Source organism: Poeciliopsis prolifica, unplaced genomic scaffold (assembly GCF_027474105.1).
Source record: "Poeciliopsis prolifica strain line A6 unplaced genomic scaffold, Auburn_PproV2 SCAFFOLD016, whole genome shotgun sequence".
In the NCBI taxonomy this organism is placed as follows: domain Eukaryota; kingdom Metazoa; phylum Chordata; class Actinopteri; order Cyprinodontiformes; family Poeciliidae; genus Poeciliopsis; species Poeciliopsis prolifica.
In genome coordinates this window covers 5,884,838-5,904,527 of record NW_026562391.1, presented here as the reverse complement: position 1 = coordinate 5,904,527, position 19,690 = coordinate 5,884,838, and the positions used below count along the sequence as shown (strand labels likewise).

Genomic DNA, 19,690 nt, shown 5'->3' with positions numbered 1-19,690 from the left:
GTTTCGTTTTTTACAATTCATCCTCAGTTTGCTGCTCCAGCTAAGTTAATAAATCTCAGATATGATCTCATACCTAAAAAGCAAACAGTTATATGATCCTAAACCTATAACGTTAAAAAAGCATGGTGCAGTAAAACTCCTACATGAGTGACTTTTTTATAAGTTACTCATGTAGTGAGCAAGTGAGTAAATGTAACTACTAGCTGCCCAAACTCTAGTACACATCCAAATGTTTTTAAGAGCGAACACAAGGGACGCGCTGGACACTGAAAGCACATTTGTTAATGGGCAAGTTTCCAGTTCATGTCGAGGCCAATAAAGGGAGACATGAGACGAGACACGGACGACTGCTGTCTGGGCCAAGGTCCATGCAGAACCGTTAGCATGAATGCTTTTGTATTTTGGAGAGGCTGGGATAACTGTAGCACAAAAAAACCTGCACATGTGTGAAAACATCATGTGTGAAGACAGTATGCAAACTCTAATCATTACACCTCAGTCCATTCTGTCAAATGTTCAGAAACAAATAAAAAATTAACAGCATATAGCCTTTCGAATTTACATATATTGTTAAAGAAAATGTAACGATTTTGCTGATTTGAGTTTGAAGCAACTTAAAAAGAAACACATTTTGCAACTCGTCCCAAAAATATTTCATACATAAAAAATTGTTTCAAATTTTATTGTTAAGACTATTATAGAGCCTTTATGGATGATGACTGTAGAATCACATTTACTGTCAGTTCATAGATGCCTTATCAGTGGTTTGTGAGGAAACCCAAATGACAACAAGAGAGAGCCAGACGCATGATGGATACCGGGTTTAATCAAGGAACTGACAGAACATGAGGAATACACACAGGAGCCATAGCAGAGAAACAGTAGACTCCAGTGATGATGAGTGAGACAAACCAAAGTGCCTAATTACTGCGGAGATGTGATTGTGGCATGGAAACCAGTCAAGAACAATCAACAGAATGCAGAGCAGCTGGGGGAAAATCAAAGCTTGGAAGGTAAGGGTAATGAGCAGAGAGGAAACTGAATCCAAACACAGGAAAATATAAGAAGTAATACCAACATAAGAGACTGCAACAGGAAATGACACATTAAATAATTAAAAAACTAAGTTAAAACTAAGCTTTTAAGTCACTGATGCAAACACAAGAAATTCCAATACTTGCATATTACTTCCAGTCTGAATTCAAAGATTAGTTTAAACTTAAATCTGCCAGAGTTACAAAATATTTTCATTTTAACTGCTCGGGTCCGGTATAGAGTAATTGTTTCACAAATCGTAAACTGGGTTTTAATGAAACTTTGATTAGAACTCTGTACTTATGCTTCCGTCTCTTGCCAATTGTGATCCAATCTATACAAAAAAACAAGTAGTCCCTTAAATTAGCAGTAAATCAGATTTGACTGTGTACATCATTATTTTGTTGAGGTGCATAAACTGGACACAAGATTTATATATAAGCAATAGAAAGTTTAGGTTGTGATGGGAGATGAGATGTATAGTTTATTAAAAAAATCATATTTCTTGCTGAAGATTAGTGTGAAAAGAACATATTTAATAAAATCTAGAATTATCATAAGAAATAAATGCTTAAGGTACAGTGATATTTGTTTCATGAACTAACAAACTTGTCCATTTCCTCTATGGGACAATTTGACATCAGCGAATATCAGAAACTGTAAATTGATCTGAGGAGGATTCTAAATAACATTTAGAAATTTATCCAGAAGCCACAAAGACACCCTTTAAGATGCAGTACATTATATTTTAAATATTCTGACATATTTTTAGGTCCTTTGGTTTGTGTGTCCCAGCAGCTTTGCTTCCACCAAAGAGCAAAAACATAAATAAATATGAGAGAATCAGGGAACAAGATATGAACTGTTTGCTGCTTCCTCTCTTCTCTCTTCCTCTGTATGACTTTGCACTTTTCTCCTTATTAGTGCAGGCAGTTCTGCCAGTGTCCTATTGAGGATAGCAGCAGCAGTAGCAGCAGAGGAAGCAGTAGCAGCAGAGCTGTGGCCAGAATCCCTAATGAGAGATCCAGGAAGAAAATTGATGGCAGTTTTGAATTTGCTGGGTGTCGTACAAGCTTTTAACTCCGCTGTTTAATGAAAATTAAAGATTCAAAAGCAGTATACTTTACATCAATCAGACAAACAACAGCGACACAGTCAGTGTAAAACTAAGCAGCAAGGGAGAACAACAAGATCAGTCACAGTTGATGAGGAATGTAGATTGTTTTGTTTGTTTGTTTCTAAGACCATTCCTTGATTAATTATTCTCAATGTGTCGTTATTAGGGCCTGGCATAGAAATGTATGGCAGGCACCTATTGTTCTTCACCTCAAAATAACTGCTGCTTCCTACTACCGTTAATGTGACCCTTACCACTGCGTGCCCCCTCATAGTATATATATGAAAACATGCAGTTCGATCCCGTGAGGGGAGCTATTACTTTTGTTGCCATTTCGTCACTGACATGACATGACGTCAAGTCACTGATGTCATGTCGGTCATGTCGGTCATGTCATGTCACTCTGACGTCATGTCACTCTGACGTCATGTCACTCTGACGTCATGTCAGTGACGTCATGTCACTCTGACGTCATGTCACTCTGACGTCATGTCACTCTGACGTCATGTCAGTGACGTCATGTCACTCTGACGTCATGTCAGTGACGTCATGTCACTCTGACGTCATGTCAGTCTGACGTCATGTCAGTCTGACGTCATGTCAGTGACGTCATGTCAGTCTGACATCATGTCGCTCTGACGTCATGTCAGTCTGACGTCATGTCAGTCTGACGTCATGTCAGAGACGTCATGTCAGTCTGACGTCATGTCAGTCTGACGTCATGTCAGTCTGACGTCATGTCAGTGACGTCATGTCAGTCTGACATCATGTCGCTCTGACGTCATGTCAGTCTGACGTCATGTCAGAGACGTCATGTCAGTCTGACGTCATGTCAGTCTGACGTCAGGTCAGTGACGTCATGTCAGTCTGACGTCATGTCAGTCTGACGTCATGTCAGTGACGTCATGTCGGTCTGACGTCATGTCGGTCTGACGTCATGTCAGTCTGACGTCATGTCAGTGACGTCATGTCAGTCTGACATCATGTCGCTCTGACGTCATGTCAGTCTGACGTCATGTCAGAGACGTCATGTCAGTCTGACGTCATGTCAGTCTGACGTCAGGTCAGTGACGTCATGTCAGTCTGACGTCATGTCAGTCTGACGTCATGTCAGTGACGTCATGTCGGTCTGACGTCATGTCGGTCTGACGTCATGTCAGTGACGTCATGTCAGTCTGACGTCATGTCAGTCTGACGTCATGTCACTCTGACGTCATGTCAGTCTGACGTTATGTCAGTCTGACGTCATGACATGACGTCATGTCAGTGACGTCATGTCAGTCTGACGTCATGTCAGTCTGACGTCATGTCTGTCTGACATCATGTCAGTCTGACGTCATGACATGACGTCATGTCAGTCTGACGTCATGTCACTCTGACGACATGTCACTCTGACGTCATGGCAGTGACATCATGTCAGTCTGACGTCATGTCACTCTGACGTCATGTCAGTCTGACGTCATGTTAGTCTGACGTCATGTCAGTGTGACGTGATGTCAGTGACATCATTTCAGTCTGACGTCATGCCAGTGACATCATGTCAGTCTGACGTCATGTCAGTCTGACGTCATGTCAGTGACGTCATGTCAGTGACGTCATGTCAGTCTGACGTCATGTCAGTGACATCATGTCACTCTGACGTCATGTCACTCTGACGTCATGTCAGTCTGACGTCATGTCAGTGACGTCATGTCAGTCTGATGTCATGTCAGAGACGTCATGTCACTCTGACGTCATGTCAGTCTGACGTCATGTCAGTGACATCATGTCAGTCTGACGTCATGTCACTCTGACGTCATGTCACTCTGACGTCATGTCACTCTGACGTCATGTCACTCTGACGTCATGTCAGTGACATCATGTATATTTTATGGAGTAAGTCTATTAGACACAGCATGGTACAAGTCTATGTTACTCACATTTTTTTTTTGCTAAGCTTAGCATTGAAGCTAATTTTTAGAACGCCGGGTCCAAACCGATGGTCACACTTTGGCAGGACCCGGTTAAATTTCTTCAGGAATTTTCTAGTTGGTCATTTAATATCCTCAATTTCACTTTAAAATAACCCCGAAACAAAACAATTAGCCTTGGAAAAAATATCTGTTTCCTCATGACAAACCATGACTTTTCTTCAACGCATTAATCAATATTTTTACTTCTTGAAAATACAGAGGTTTTTTTTTTGTTTATTTTACCTGATTCACTCAGATTACACATTGGCTGTTCTGCTGTTAATGGAAACCTCTCTGGAGCTGTTCATGTATGTAGGTGGCCTCCCTTTCATCGGTATCTCTTTCTACAGAAACGGGGTTGGCTGTGATGTTCTCCTGCTGGCCTCCTCCAGGCACTCTGGTAATGGCAGCTCAAACTGTCACTATGAGGGGTCAAACACTAAGAGGGCATGGCATGGAGGAGGGACAGGCAGGGAGGAGAGGAAGATGACACATTGGAAATAAAACATTTCCTCAGTGGGGATGGGGAGGTGATATCATCCTGTAGCGAAGTGATGAAGATGAGGACAGGGTGGGTCTCTCATGCAAGAAGATACATTGAGTTAGAATTCGTAATAAGATGTTTTACAAACCTTGACAAATGACTTTAAACATCTTAAAATCCGTTCACTTAATTACAAATATTTTGAGCAACAATTAATATAAAGCCACGTCTTTATATTAATTGTTTTGAGGTTAACAGTATCTGACATCTGCCTGAGGAAACGTTGCCTTACTCCTCACTTTCATCGTCTCATTGGCATCAAGATTTGAGTTTTGACTAGACTACATTTAATTTTTTAATCCTTTGTCCATTTATTGTATATTTTGGGTGAGCCTTGGGTAAAGTATTACAATATTACACTGGTTAAACTGTGTGGTAATAACCTTGATGAACTTGTGCATCCTTTGAAACATCTTTAGCAAAGATTTTTTTTTCTGTGGTTGGATTTCATATGTGAAGTACATGTCCAAGTCAGCAACCAAAGTATGCTTTTGTTTCTGTGATATTCAGTTCAGTCTTTGTTTGAGCATTTAATCTGGAAGCCTTTCCAACCAAGCTCCACTGCTGCAAAAAAACCCTAAATTATTCTTGTGACCTGCCTGAGCCCACTTTGACGGATAATTTGCTTTACGTAATCATCTTAACATGATTAATAGAGTGTGAGAGCAGTCTAAAAGGTGACTTTTGTTAACCTTTTATGGGTATTTCTCTCCGGAGGAGCCATAAGTACCAACACAATTGTCTGATTCCCCATCTGATTCGCTTCTGTGATGTACTGCATCTTTCACTGGGAGGGAGAAAAGTTAACAAACCCAATATATATTTCCCAGGAAGCACAAGAAAAGGGCATGTTACTTGCACTGCAGAGGACGTTTTTGCAGAAAACAGAATCGTGTAATACTACCTATAAGATACTAGCTAGCTATTTAGGAGCGATAACAAAAGACATGAACATATTATAACTATTCCATTTTCAGATTTTTATAAGGTAATGGAATAGCAATCCCTACAAACAAACAAAATGCAGGTGCAGAAATTCATGTTTTCACCTGCAGGGACTGCAGCAGATATCCTTTGACAATGAATGGGTGGATGGCTGCTGCTGCAGAAGTTATTTCATACTGCTTTCATGAAGCTGCAGATACAATGGACTGCAAAGACATTAATATCACTTCTTAAACCGTTGTTGTTCAAGAAGGTTGCAGCTTCCAGTTTTAAATTGTTTTACATTTAATTTTTGTATTTTGACAAAGTCTGTAATGGAGTCTCAAGGTTTTTAATGACAGCTTATATGGTGAAAGAAACCAGAGAAACTGAATGTTATTGAAATAGAAAAAGGCAGTTCTGGAGGTGTTGATGATGATACGCAGATGCAGGACTTAAATTTAATATGAGCAGCTTTAGCATGGACTGGTAAACAGTAATGCTTAATTTGAATTCAAATTAGTAAAAAAAGAAAGAAAGAAAGAAAAAAAGGAATTTATCTTGCTATTAATTTAGTTGATGAAAGTTAAAATAATACCCAAACATTTATTTCTGGATGTGAGTGGGTTCTGGGAATTAGGAATTCAAGGTATGTGTTTGTTGGTATATGTATGCCAACAAAGAGAACATAGACAATGGACAAAATAAAAAGGAGAAGTCCAAGAACACAACCTTGGGGAACACCAGGAAACGAACAAGCCAAAGAAGAGGAGAAAGAGTTCTTAAATATGAAATCTTGTTTTCCAGAGACATAGCTGAACGAGGAGAGGCGATGCTGAGGAGGGATTCCAGTCAGGTGTGAAAAGTGGTGTGGTTGTTGCCGTTAAAGGTGCTGGAGACGCTGACCGACAAGCGGAAGATAATTGAATTTCTGATGTGGAAGAATCCAGTTCTAAGGATGCTGCTGTTGTGATTCTCAAATATAAGAAGCTGTCAAACTTGATTCCAAGGCTGCATATTTGTGAAGACGGGTTAGAATGAACTGGCTGAGAGTGAGACTGAAGTTTGAGCAGAGATTTTGAAATTCTGATCCAATTATAAACATGTCAAGTTTGTTGTAGGTGAGTTGGAGAAATCTTGCTTCTGGGATTTTATTTCTATGAGGCAGTTGCTAAGAATACAGTCATGGGGGATTTGGCGCTCATAAAGATCTCAATGTCATCAACAAAGTGAAAATGTAGTCCATGGTGCCGAAAATAAGAGAGCAGAAAAAGAGCCACTTACAGCGAAGCCCTGAGGGATCAAAAGTCAGAAGAGAAGAAAAGACTAGATTGGTAGATTTCAGACAGATCAGGAGAGGACAGTATGGCAATAACATTACATTCAAGGGTTTTTACAGTACAGTCACTATCATTATTTATCACAATTTCTATACACAAAACATAGTTTTCAAAGAAAAAGGACAACTGTATTCATTGACTAAAAACAGTATTTATGTCCAAGCCAGTTTTCATAATTTTGCTAGCGGAATAGATTCCCATTTATAAGGATTAATATACTCTATCTCAAACTGTTTTGTCTTACTAAACATGATTTATCCTGATTTCAAAGTAAAGCAACAACACTCAGGTGAAGTCCACAGTAGAATCCCAATGCATTAATAACACCATGGAAATTATGTGCAAATTCACCACTTCATCAATTGGGGTATCATTGTTATTGAGAGAAAATGTTATGTTATCTTTATCTGTATTAAATGACACCTGTCAGAGACAAACTGCAGCCTATAGTGTGAACACTTGATGTACACACACGCTTGTGGCTTTGTGAGCACCGATGATAAGTGGATTAAGTTATCTATTTGAAGTTCAGAGCATTTAGTACCTGAATAAAGCTTTGCTGTGAAGATTTGCAGTATTGATGCTTTAAATAACGACCAACTTGTTATTGGCTTGGCTGCTTTGACTTGTGTTCTCAGATATTGGTCATTCAATAAATTTCACAAGCTGTAATCAGTTAAACAGATCAAACAAGAGCATTATAAAAAGAGAAACCACTCATCTAAATGTTTATTTACTCACCAAAAACTGCTAGGTCGTGACTACAGCTAACTACTTACTATATTTGGTTAATTGGGATTATTTTTAGTTACATATAGTATAATTGCAGTACATGGCTAACATTTAAATCCTGAAATTTAAACCCAGTTCTGGTTTTAATGTAGATTTTCAAAACCTGCATGCTTTATTTTATTTTCACTTGAAAGAAAGTAAGTGAGAAAAATGTTTGCATCTGAGCATGAAATAATCTGAGATTGTCACATTGCCCAACCCTAAAGCAGAACAATGCTAATGAGAGGTTTGAGTTGTTCGGGGTAAGGAGAGATTAACAATAGGTTCACAACGCTAGATTTCTAATGTCCTGACATCAAACAAGCAGAATACATGCAACATTAGCCTGAGCTGTATAAACAAGGCATTCACAAGCCTTTAATTAGTTACTTGCCTGCAGTATAATGCCTACATAATCATGCCTGCAGCACTTTCCGCTAGTGTTTGATTATAATAAGTTGGTGACTTATATGACTGCATATATTTGTTGGGGTGCAAATTAACCACAAGGAAAATATTGTATTCATTTTAATGAAAATCAAAATGAGAAATAACTTGGGTGGCGTAAATTATGTGTTTAACAATGAAGCTGACAAAATATATTTTTATAATCCAGTGTCTTTCTTTTTCCTCTTCCCCCCAAAGCAATCACATAGACATGAGTTTTTAAACAACAAACCCTGTAAATATCTTTTGAAACGACATCAAGGGTGAAATTAGCCTTAGCAGCTTCGAGTAATTCGGAGCTTAACATTTTGGCAGAATATTCATAATAACAACAATTCAATAACTTTGTCGAGCACTGCATGAGTACCTTTTCACATCGGGATTCCCTGTGGGGATTGGAAACACTACAAACCTTTTTTTGTGAGAAAGAGTTCACAAAAAGGTAACCAGCAGCTTTTTTGTCTCGAGTCCCAGCCGTAAATAAACATTTCACTAAGTTAAACCACTAATATAAATCAAGGACATTTTTTTGTTTTCCTTTTACATAATGCAAATACAGTCTCACATCAATAATTTACATTTAAGAACAATTTCTGCATAATTATTAAAGTAAATGTAAATAAGCTTGAATAATTTCTTAAAGCGTTTTTAATTTCTAGTCTAAGTTGGACAGTGAAAAGCATAAATCAGGGACTAGAATAAATAGCTGACGGGTTAACTAGTGAAACAATGTTTTCTTGGTATAAAAAAAGATTATTTTGATAAATTTCTGGTTGCGTGATAGAAATTGGAGAAATGTTGCCTGGGTTATTCCTGCCTTAGTGGGAGTGGTGGCAAACATTGCATGAATGATGACCTGTCTGAGTTTCTGCCTTTGCCATTCAGTGCACAACCAAACACACGACAAAGGCAGAACATTTTAAAAAATGTTCTGTTTTACTCTCTATTTAGAATTTAAAGGTGACCCACCAGCTTCATTTTCCATGATTTCTGTTAGAAACAAATCAGTCTGCACTAGATTTGTTTAAGTGCCACTGACAGGTGCCTTTGAAAGTTTTAACTTTCTTCAGTCGAGCCTTTTTCAGCCTCCTCCAACAGTTCTAGTTTAGTCCTGATCATAAAATTATTTCTGGGAGATTTTGTAATTACTATAGACATATATTAGAGACTATGACTGATCTCTTTGACGTGATTCCATTAGGACCTACATTTGTTTGGCCAAAGAAGTGAAGGTTTTACACAGTGTGTTTGATGACAAGTTACATTTTTTATCTCCTGCAGAAAAAAAGAGAGGCAGAGTAGCGTCAACCACATGTCGCCCCCACATGCACGACAGTGTTACAATGTGATGTGGCCCTGCTAATCCATCTGGTCATCTCTGGGGTCAGTGCTGACACACATCTTCTCGTTTCTGTCAAAGATTTCCCTTGTGTGCTGTTGTGCAGCTGCCACCTCAGCATGCACCCCCTGCTTTCCCACACACACGCAATCAACCGACAGACAGCTCTACGGGTCACCAGATAGACATCATGTGTCCCTTCGAACACCTACATGTCTGCTTGGCTTCCGAATGAGTTTGTTGTTTTACTTTAGTTTGTACTTGTAAAAAGTGTCACCACCAGCCACTGATATGTCATTTGACAAGAAACAAAGAAACAAAACGTTTTCTGAACGTACCTTTCTTAAGATTGATTCTTAATGAGTGAACAAGTGCAAGTACAAAACAAACCTTGCATTAAATGTTTTACCTCTTTAAGGATCTAGGATCCTTTCAAATGGCTTCACTAATCCTTGCAATTACTCAAAAATGTTATTTCCACCAATAGAAAATATAGTTTTTATGTTCTTTTTGGTTTTTATAGTTGTATGTGATAAAACAAATTAAAATTGTTATTAGAATTTAATATTGTTTAATTTAGAAATTCAAGTGGCTTTCAAATAATTTTTAAAATCTCTTCAACATCTTAAAGGAGGTCCTTTAGAAACAAAAGTAGAATTGAATGTTTCACATGAAGTAGCTGTTACAAAGGCAAGGTGTGAAATCGCACCTTTAAACATTTGTAAACGTGATTCGCTGCATTGTGGTGAAAATGGCGGACTCGTAGTCCGAGACGGACGAGAGAGCTGTTTCATGTTTGTGAGCTGAAAGAAGTTAACTGCAGAGATACGCGTCTGGCGTCAATAAAAGCATGAGTTTGTGGCTGTAACCTATGTTGACTGGGGTAAATCTACTATCCCATGTTTATTTTTATTGGCTATTCACATTTTTGATGACTCCTCACCAAAAATGTCATTCTTCATGGAGTTTATTTCAGAAACAACCCAAAATAATCAATTTCCATTAAAAAAAATTCTCAACCGAGTAAGACATAATCTTTCTTTTTGGTTGTGTGGCACTATGAAGTAAATAGATGAAAATAGTAACACCTCATTTTATTGCAACGTCCAAGGTCACTTTCTTTTGATAAACTACTGTTAAGATCCATTTTATTACTTAAAAGTGTAATACAAGTTTTGCCAGCAGAGGGCGCTCAGTGCCGCATGCACAAGTTGCTGACGCTCTGACCACCAGAAGAAGTTGGCCAGTAACCTCCAGTAACCTGCCGTTTTCTGTGTTTTGCAGGTAAGCTGGTCGGTAAATTGTGATCGATAACAGTAACAGTAGCTCATGAGTGCTACGGAGCGTAAAACATGTAACGGCAAGGTGTGAAATCGCACGTTTAAACATTTGTGATTCGCTGCATTGTGGTGAAAATGGCGGACTCGTAGTCCGAGACGGACGAGAGAGCTGTTTCATGTTTGTGAGCTGAAAGAAGCTAACTGCCGAGATACGCGTCTGGCGTCAATGAAAGCATGAGTTTGTGGCTTTTTCCTATGTTGACCGGAGTAAATGTGTCATGTTATAAAGTGCTTGTGTAAAACTTAATTACTTAGCCAAACTGAACACCAGAGTAAGCTAATGGCGCACAGCTGGCCTTGAGCTGGTCCAGTTATTCAGTGGTGATTAAAGTCTGCATCCTGCTCTGTGTATCTTCTCCTTTTCAGAGGAAGCGTGCAATGTTTTCTGTCCACTTTGTGAAGGTTGAATACAACAGAAATGTTAAAAATTGACTTAAAATATGATTCATAAGAGTGAATAATTTGAAAAGGATTAAAAAAGGTCAAACAGTTAAATACACTATTAAACTAATTAGGCTTCATTGTACATTTTGTTAATACAGTAAAGTGCATTTTGATAACTTAGTTTATGAAAGTGATGTTTGTGGAAATAAAACTGTAGAAGCACAAAGACAGTAATATAACTGGTTAAAATAAGAACTATTTAAATGCTGTTGCTTCATTGTTGGGGTTTACAGGACATGTATATTCTGCAAAGTTGTAAAACAGAAAAGGTTGGTCCACATTTGAGTAGCTCCTTTAAACTGCTGTTTTTCTGTTTTGCAGTTTCTGCAAAAATATGTTGTACTGTATATGAGTTGGCTCATCACTTTCAACAGTTGTAATGGTTACATTAAATGTTTGTTGGAAGCCACACAAACAAACTATGAGATATATTATCTTTGCCTATTTTCATGTAAAGTTCGCTGCCCAAACTCTTGATGAAGTAGAGACCCACCTATCGTTGTTTAGTTTTGCATGGTAAAATATCTGATCTGTTTTGAGAAACAAACATTCACATTCATTCCAAAGAAAGTTACAATTTCTTAAATTGACCAGAAAGAAAGTTGTGTTTTCAAGGAAGTGGATAATTTGAATCTGCCCTTAAGAAATATTCTTTGGAGTATTTCTCTGATAATTTTATAAACAAATTATGTTTATAATTATATCCATAGACCAAATCCAGAATTAAGAGAAAAGCAAGTTGTCCTCAAAGATTTTGTTAAACGGAAAATAACCCAGTTAAAATGTAGGAACGTTCGAGCTTATCATTTTACGCAATATACAAAAAAAGTTTGAAGAATATAAAGATGATGAGAACACAACACCTGCCTGCCAGCTGTTTATTGCCTATGAACATGTTGATGTTGGCATTTGCCACAAAGTTGAGTTCTCTAAAGCTCTGAACCTGCTGTGAGTCCTCTGTTATGCTTCAAATCACATAGGTTTAGGTTCAACCTGTTGGTTTTATCAGAGCTCAACATACTGAACTGCTGCAAACTGCGATTCCTGTGCGTCAAACACCTATTACAACTAAGAAAACTCAGAGTGAGGATTTGTTTTTTTTGTTGTTTGTTTTTTTGCATAAAACAAACCCAATTTATATTTCTAAATCAGACAAATATGGACCAAACACAGCCCCAATTTTATGCTCCCCTTCCTTCTGAAAAATAAAAAATAAAAATGGCTAATGTGTGATGTTAAAGGGGAATGGTCATGTTGCATATTTATAAGGTGCTATATAGACTGTAATTCTTTTGGTTGTGCCAAATATGTCTTTGAATGTTCTCCATTGTTTTCTTAGCCATGCATGTTAATGTGGGCAAACAATAAATTTAGGTTGGAGAAATGGAAAGAATTAACAACATAATTATTTTTCTGTTTTCTGTAACCTCTGGAATGTTTTGCTTTTCATCATTTGTCTTTGTCTCTAACAGGAAGAGGAGAAAAATTTCAAGTCTAGTCAGGAAACAAAAGCTCAGTCAGGTCTGTAAATTGTAAGCTGCTCAATTCAAATAGCAACAGTTTATTGCAGATTTTACTGCCTCAGTCAGCATTAACATCAGCCCTCAGGGTAGTTAGTCTCTCTCCAGGATGAGAAATCAATGACAGACAGTCGTTTGGTTTCACTTGGTTGAGAAAGGAACATTTAAGTTTGCTTTGAGAAATGCTGTTATTCTCTGCTTAAAAACTCAGGTGCTGGTTCAGCCTATTATTGTTTCCCAGATTAAAATATGAGCTGTCTCTAGTTTTTGACTTTTCAAGCAAAGTCTTGACAGAAAAATGGAAGTTCATAGCTTTGATTTCTGCTTTTTAAAGCTCGTGTGTTTGTTCATTCGTTCTATCACCACAGATTTTTTTTATTTTTATTAACTACTTTCAGATAGCAAACTATAGAAAACCAGGAGACAGTGGATCTTAAAAAGCATATTCTCCTCCTTTAAAGTTTAAAGGTGAAAAAAATATTTTTCTCCCCACTGGAAATTCTGTTTACTTTGATGAAAGTGAAATGAAACCCCTCACACAGGTGATAAGCTAATATTGTCATGCCTGGAGGGGGAACTGTGTTTAATAATTTAGTGAAAGTGAAGAACAACAAAAAAGTTTCCTTTGGTGTGTAAAAGTGCCTCGCTGTAGACTGTCGGCCTGGAGCTGCAGCACTAGTGCAGAGGGAGCAAGACAGGAAGTCTGAAGTCACAATGTTAGAATAAAACCAAGAAGCTAATATTACTCCCAGATGAATCATTATAAGTTGAATTTTATTGCAACTTTGAAACCTTCAAATAAATAAAATCTCATTCACTTCTTTAAAATCCTCAATCGAAACGAGATCTGTGACCTGCTGCTGTCCTCTGGATCTAAGCCAGGAGGCAGAATATAACAAGTGAGGCTGCTTTAAAAGTCCCCCTCATCGTGACTCATCACTAACTGCTTCTGAAGTTAGCACAGCTGTCACTCAGAGTGTTTTCAAATCAATGGCACCTCAGCAGGCGTACTTGATTATCGTTTTAATGAGAAAGCCCTGATTGATTTCCCTTCATTTATTGCCAGCTTGGCCTGGGAGCTCCTGGGAACTGATTTCATTTTCTCTGTATCCCTTCACCCCTAAAGCTGGGTCGTAACATGCCACTTATTGGAGAGTGATTGTCGGAGTCGATGCCTGGCATAAGTGCTGCATTTGAAAACATATTGTGATTCTGTATTGTAATGCACAAGAATAGAGAGGAGAAAATTAGGTTATCTCCTGATTGTTACAGTGTCTGTCGCTCTCTCTGTACATAGAGCCACATTTGTTTCAGGTAATTCCACAGATGCATGCTCGTATGAACTAAAATGTGATGCTTTATTTTGCAATCTTAACCACATACTCAATAGGACCTACTGTATATAAATATGCAAATTTAAAAAAACGCCATAGCATACATCCCACTGTCTAATGTGTTGTAGAGAACAATGAGGAATGCATCACTTGAAACTCAATAAAGACAGGCAGCGATGGCAAATTTAATTTCAACAGTTTTGTGCATCATCTTGTTTGGGGCTTTAGGGGCATACAGACATACAGTTCATCTGTGGCACTCTAATAAGCACGACTCACAATTAACTAAATACGCTCTAAAAATAAATCCCCCCTTCATCACAGTAGCATGTTGTTGCACTAAATTAATTTTAAAAAGAAACATTTTATCTTAATACGAACTATATTTATTGGGTGGATAAAAATACACTTTTTGAGCCATTTAGGTTTTCAGTCTAGATCTAGACAGCTGAGCTTTTGCTTTAGTTCAGAGTGCATTACGTCATAAAAACATAAAAATACATTGTGTAATCAATTATGAAACCCGTAACAAATGTTATGTCTCGTCAAGTGCCATCATCAAAATCAGCATTAGACATCAAATATGTTGGTTAATGTTCATGTTTTTTGGTCAAAAACTCTAAACCGGTGGGTGTTTAGCCTTGATTTTAAGGAACTCAATGTTCCAGCTGTTTGCAGTTTTCTAGAAGTTTGTTCCAGATTTGTGGTGCATAGAAGGTGAATTCTGCTTCTCTGTATTTGGTTCTGGGGAAGCAGAGCAGATCACTATAGTAGTAGTAGAAGTGCATGCTTATCACTGAACGGTACCTTCATGGCCCGTGTTGGCTTGTTTGCGATGTTTTTCACACCTGACTGATACGATGCATCAACAGAAAGTCAAGCTGCTAATTTGGAAGCTTATCCTAGTTTCAGTGCTTAATTTCTCTAATGATCCATAAACAAGCAGGAGCTAAACAGTTAAAACCACAATATTAAGCAGCCAAAGTTACTTGGATGAATGAGTATGTGTCTTGTCTGGATCAGTCCCCTGATAATATACCGTATCCTCACATCTCTGTCCTAAGCTGTGAAAAATGGCCCCCAGATCATCTTCTTTAATCACCCAGGAGGCTGTGCCTAGCCCAAGCCATTCTTCAAAAAGGCCGGAGATGTGTGTTGGTTACAAAGTCGATATGCCTATCATGTAAAATATGAACCCCTTCTGTGTATAAATACACACTCCACTGTAGTGTGTGTGTGTCTGCATGTTTTAAATCAGTTTTTTAGTTTAAAGGTATTATGTCTTTCTGCAGCATCACTGTGCCTAAAATGCTGACACTGTGAGTGCGCTACAGAGACCTCTGAGTGCCCCAGGCTTACTCCTCTGCACCCACCTGAGTAGTGATGGAGAGCTGTGACTTTGTCTCTCTTTTTAAAATTTATTAACATGATCTATCCACATTTCACACTGTATTGAAAATATAAGAGCACTTTGCTGCCTGAGAGCTGCGGAGAAATTATTCAGGATGTGTTGCAAGAGGTGTTTAAACCTAGTGCAATATAACGTGTGTGATGTGCAGACAACACTTTCCTTAGAAAATGAACAAAAGCTTCATAATTATATTCCTGATCCAGTGCCATGGATTTTTTTTTCTTGCTGTTAAAAATACATGAGAGACACTTGACCTCACAATGGAGGTCTTTTGCATATAACCTGAAGCGTAGCAGGTTCACTTATAGTTGGAGAGCTTCCTGGATGATCGGGATGTCTGGTGCAACAAGGACAGTGGTAAAGTGGACAGGTTGAAAAGGTTCACAAGGTTAGAAGAGATTAGCCTTGTGAGACAAATGAATGTCTTTTTAAAGGATGTCTAAACATAGCATTTAAAAAAACTAATTTGATGAAATTCAATGGTTAATAGAAAACATAACACAATTGTAAAAAATTAATTTGCTCTAAATCATTGTCTTGCAGCGCGCTTTGATTTATTGACTTGCTTAAAATTGAACCTGACCCTTTTTTTCAAAATGGCTTTTCGACCTCTGGAGACATCTTGTCCAAATAAAACCCTCCCCCACCTGTCACACCATTTACGACTTAATGGTTTAAAAAAATCAAAATCTGCACAAGAAAATAACAATAAAAGATAAAATCCTAAGCTGGAAACCAGTACTTGATAACTAAGATGCTTATTTGTTTTATCTGGATGTTATTTTTTCAATTTTTAGTTTTTGTTTTTGTTTTTTTTAGAAATAAAAACAGCAATCTCTCACTACAGGCTGAATGTTACCCTGCTCAGATGTAGAAACACTTGATGAGGATGAATCATTGCCTCTGCCCTTTGTGTTTGAGACGGAGTGTCCTGATCTTCCTTCCCTTCATCTTCAGCCCACAGCCGGCTCTCATTACTGCACTACAGACTCACCATAGGGCTTTACTTCACGCTGACTGAGGTCACTCTTAATGTGAACGTGTTCCAAAACCCATTTCACAGCTAAAACCTAACATTTGATTTTCTCTCTGGTCTTGGGGGAAGAAAGATGTTTCGATATTTTATGTTTTTGTGTCACTTATGGCAAAAAACTCACTGCATTTTTCCAGCCTTTTAGCATCCTTTGATTGCTAAAAAGGATGCTAAAAGGCATCCTTTCTGCAGAGTTATTTTTGCTCTGCAGACTAAAGCCACTGAAATTTGGGAAAGACTACCATACAATGATGAATTGGTTGTTAAATATAGCCTTAAAACTTATTTATTTTTCCAATCATCATTCACAGTCACTGCAAAAGTCAAAACTACAAAATTTTCTTTCCACACACCAAAATCAGCTTGGACTGTATTGATTTGTGCTCCTGCGGGCCAGAATGAACTCCTACGAAATGAATGACCAAAAAAAAGCAGTATTTCAAGATGAGGAAGGTGATTAAGTTCAAAAGGGACTGGGTATGGCACTGGGAGGCAGTGGGGCAGTTCACCGAATCCACACTGTCCTACTGAATTAGAAATTAATCTACAACACCTCCCCGAAACAAATTACCACCCTATAACACAAACGCAGAAAAAGCCCAGTCAGCACAGCACTCAGACTGTGTCTCACTACTTAATTTTTCTACAACATGTTTGCATCTTAATAGCAGCTCATCAGAAATAAGCTCAAATTAAACCATCTTGTTACCCGAGTAAAAAAGCTGAGTGATCAGGAAATAGTTTAATTTATAGGGAATGGTGTTCTTGAAAGCACTAAAATCATGTACTGAAACGCTCTAACACATACTGACTGTGCATGGAACAGGAGAGAAAATTTATGTTGAGTTTATCTATAAACTTTGCAAATTTATTTGGGTAAATTTCACTCAATATGTCTGAGAAGGAATTACACAAGGTTAGCAGCTAGATGAATAATTTATATTGTAATCAGGTCTTAAAATGTACCTACTTGAGTCCATTTTCTTAAATTAATTAGCTTGGTTCGGTCGGTTTTGTTGTGGACATTAAATTATTAATATATATTAATATATATTCAATAACTAAATGTGAAGATAAATCATCTGCAACATCAACATTTCAACAACAGAATCGTATCTGAATAGCACTAAAATCAAATCTTGCTATAGATGTTCTGGTTTCCTGAAGCAAAGTTCCCATTTATGACAGTTTACTGTAAGTTCTGTAAGACGGATTCAGCACCTGTCTTAATTGCAGAAGACCGATATCTGTCAGACTGATGCTTCCCTTAGAGCTTATTTTACTAACTGAAACCACTGGAAATATTGATATTTGTGTAGCACCATGACATGCTATATATTAAACATCTACAAATTTCACAGGACGCCTTATGTTTGTAGGTGTTTTCTTAGGTCAAACAACTCTTGCTTCTTTAAAGCTACATTAATCAATCCTGAGGGCTGTCTTCCAAACCACTATCCTTAAGATAATTCTTGACTTACACTAAAATGATATTATGTAACCCAGGTATATCAGTCTGAAACAACTGTCTCATTTATTCCTATGTGTTCATACATGATTGTATTCTGTTATGTCAGTCTAAGCATGAGGGATGCAGCCAATTTTGCAGGAAATCAAGTCCTTTAATACTGATAAAATAGATGTTACTTTTGATGAACTCACAGTTTGAATGGTGATATTTATGGGGATCAAGTGTGTTGCATTTATGGTGTTCATGTTACTTTTGAGGAAATGTCACGGTGTCTTTGATATTAATATTTTATATTTAAAGTGAAGTGATGACCTGAATGTCATCACTTCACTTCAGGTGTAATTTCAATCCTTTGGGGGTACTCCCAGTGGTCAGATTAGTATAAATCATGTTATTTAGAAAGATTCTCTCTCTCTCTCTCTCTCTTTTTTTAATCATCTTATTTAAATGATTTTCTTTTAGACTCCCATGGCCTTTATTGAATGGTAAATGGAAAAGAAAGGAGGAGGGAAGGGGAAGATGTGCTGCAAATGGCCCAGGAAGCAAATCCAGGACAACCGCATGAAGGACTGCAGACTCTGCCCACAGTAAGCTTCTTCTACCAACAGAGCCGTCCTTTCATTAGCGTCCAGCATGCCGAGATGAGCGAAGGGTCTGGATAGTGTAATGCGAAGTTAAATAATACATTATGCAGCTGTGGTGCATATTTGTGTGAAAGTGCTGTCTATTTGTTTTACGCATCTCAAAAAACTTTTTGTCAGCATAACTTACCTGGTGATCAAACTGTATATGCTCGAGTGTGAAATGTAAAGTAAAGCAATGTGGGTGTTAATCCAATGACATTATGTCCCTTCACGTTGTTGAAATGAAACGCAGATAACCAAAAGGTCGAAGTAGTATTTTCATTCTCTGCTAGACATCACAAATAATAGAGTAGTAGTTGACTGAAGCATCTTCAGTCAAATTTGAATTAAAATATTTACAGAAAACTAATTTTATTAGAAATAAACATACAAATTCTGATTAAAGTTTGAACTTTGTGAACATTCCATCCCTCCAAAGCTTTTTTTATAATGTGCATTTTTCATTCTCTCATAGTGTTACCCATCTTTCCATTTGTATTTCTATCTATAGTCTCATTTCTTCCAGCTAAACCATCCAGTCTAACGCCTAAACGGAGGAAACATTGTGCATTCTTCAGAGCCAAAACGCACCAATCGCTTCTGACACACACAAACACAGCCTTGCGCTGGCCGGGGCGAGAAATTGTTGCACCCTCCACTCTACCAGCAAGGATCCCTGCTCAGATGCAAATTCAAATGTCAGCTTACTTTCTCCTCAAAGGCAGTGTCAGCTCAATGAATGAGTGGGATCTTAAAATCAGGTAATTGTTTTTGGCAGATCATTGTATTTAGTTACAGTATTGAGTGAAGCTAAACCATCTAAAGGTGCAAAAGGAGGGGAAGCAAATGCACACGGACACATGCAAAAGGGATACATAAGAGGAACAGCATCTTGTTTTTTTTTTTTTAAATTGTGCAGAGATTAAAATGGAAATGTTTTATTTTACATTGTTAGAAAATGGGCCTCTTTGTAATAGCACTTGGCAGTATTGGAACTGAATAGCACTTCCACTTCCAATACTTTTTTAATCTGGGTATAACATTA

General features: G+C 37.7%; 1 long non-coding RNA gene across 1 annotated transcript; it reads left to right on the top strand.

The window, feature by feature from the left end:
- The first annotated feature begins 12,713 nt into the window (after nt 1-12,713).
- Nucleotides 12,714-19,414, top strand: LOC129367143 (uncharacterized). The gene is made up of 3 exons (XR_008606682.1): nt 12,714-12,774; nt 18,485-18,609; nt 19,172-19,414. It is a non-coding gene; the product is annotated as an uncharacterized LOC129367143 (long non-coding RNA).
- The last annotated feature ends 276 nt before the right edge of the window (nt 19,415-19,690 follow it).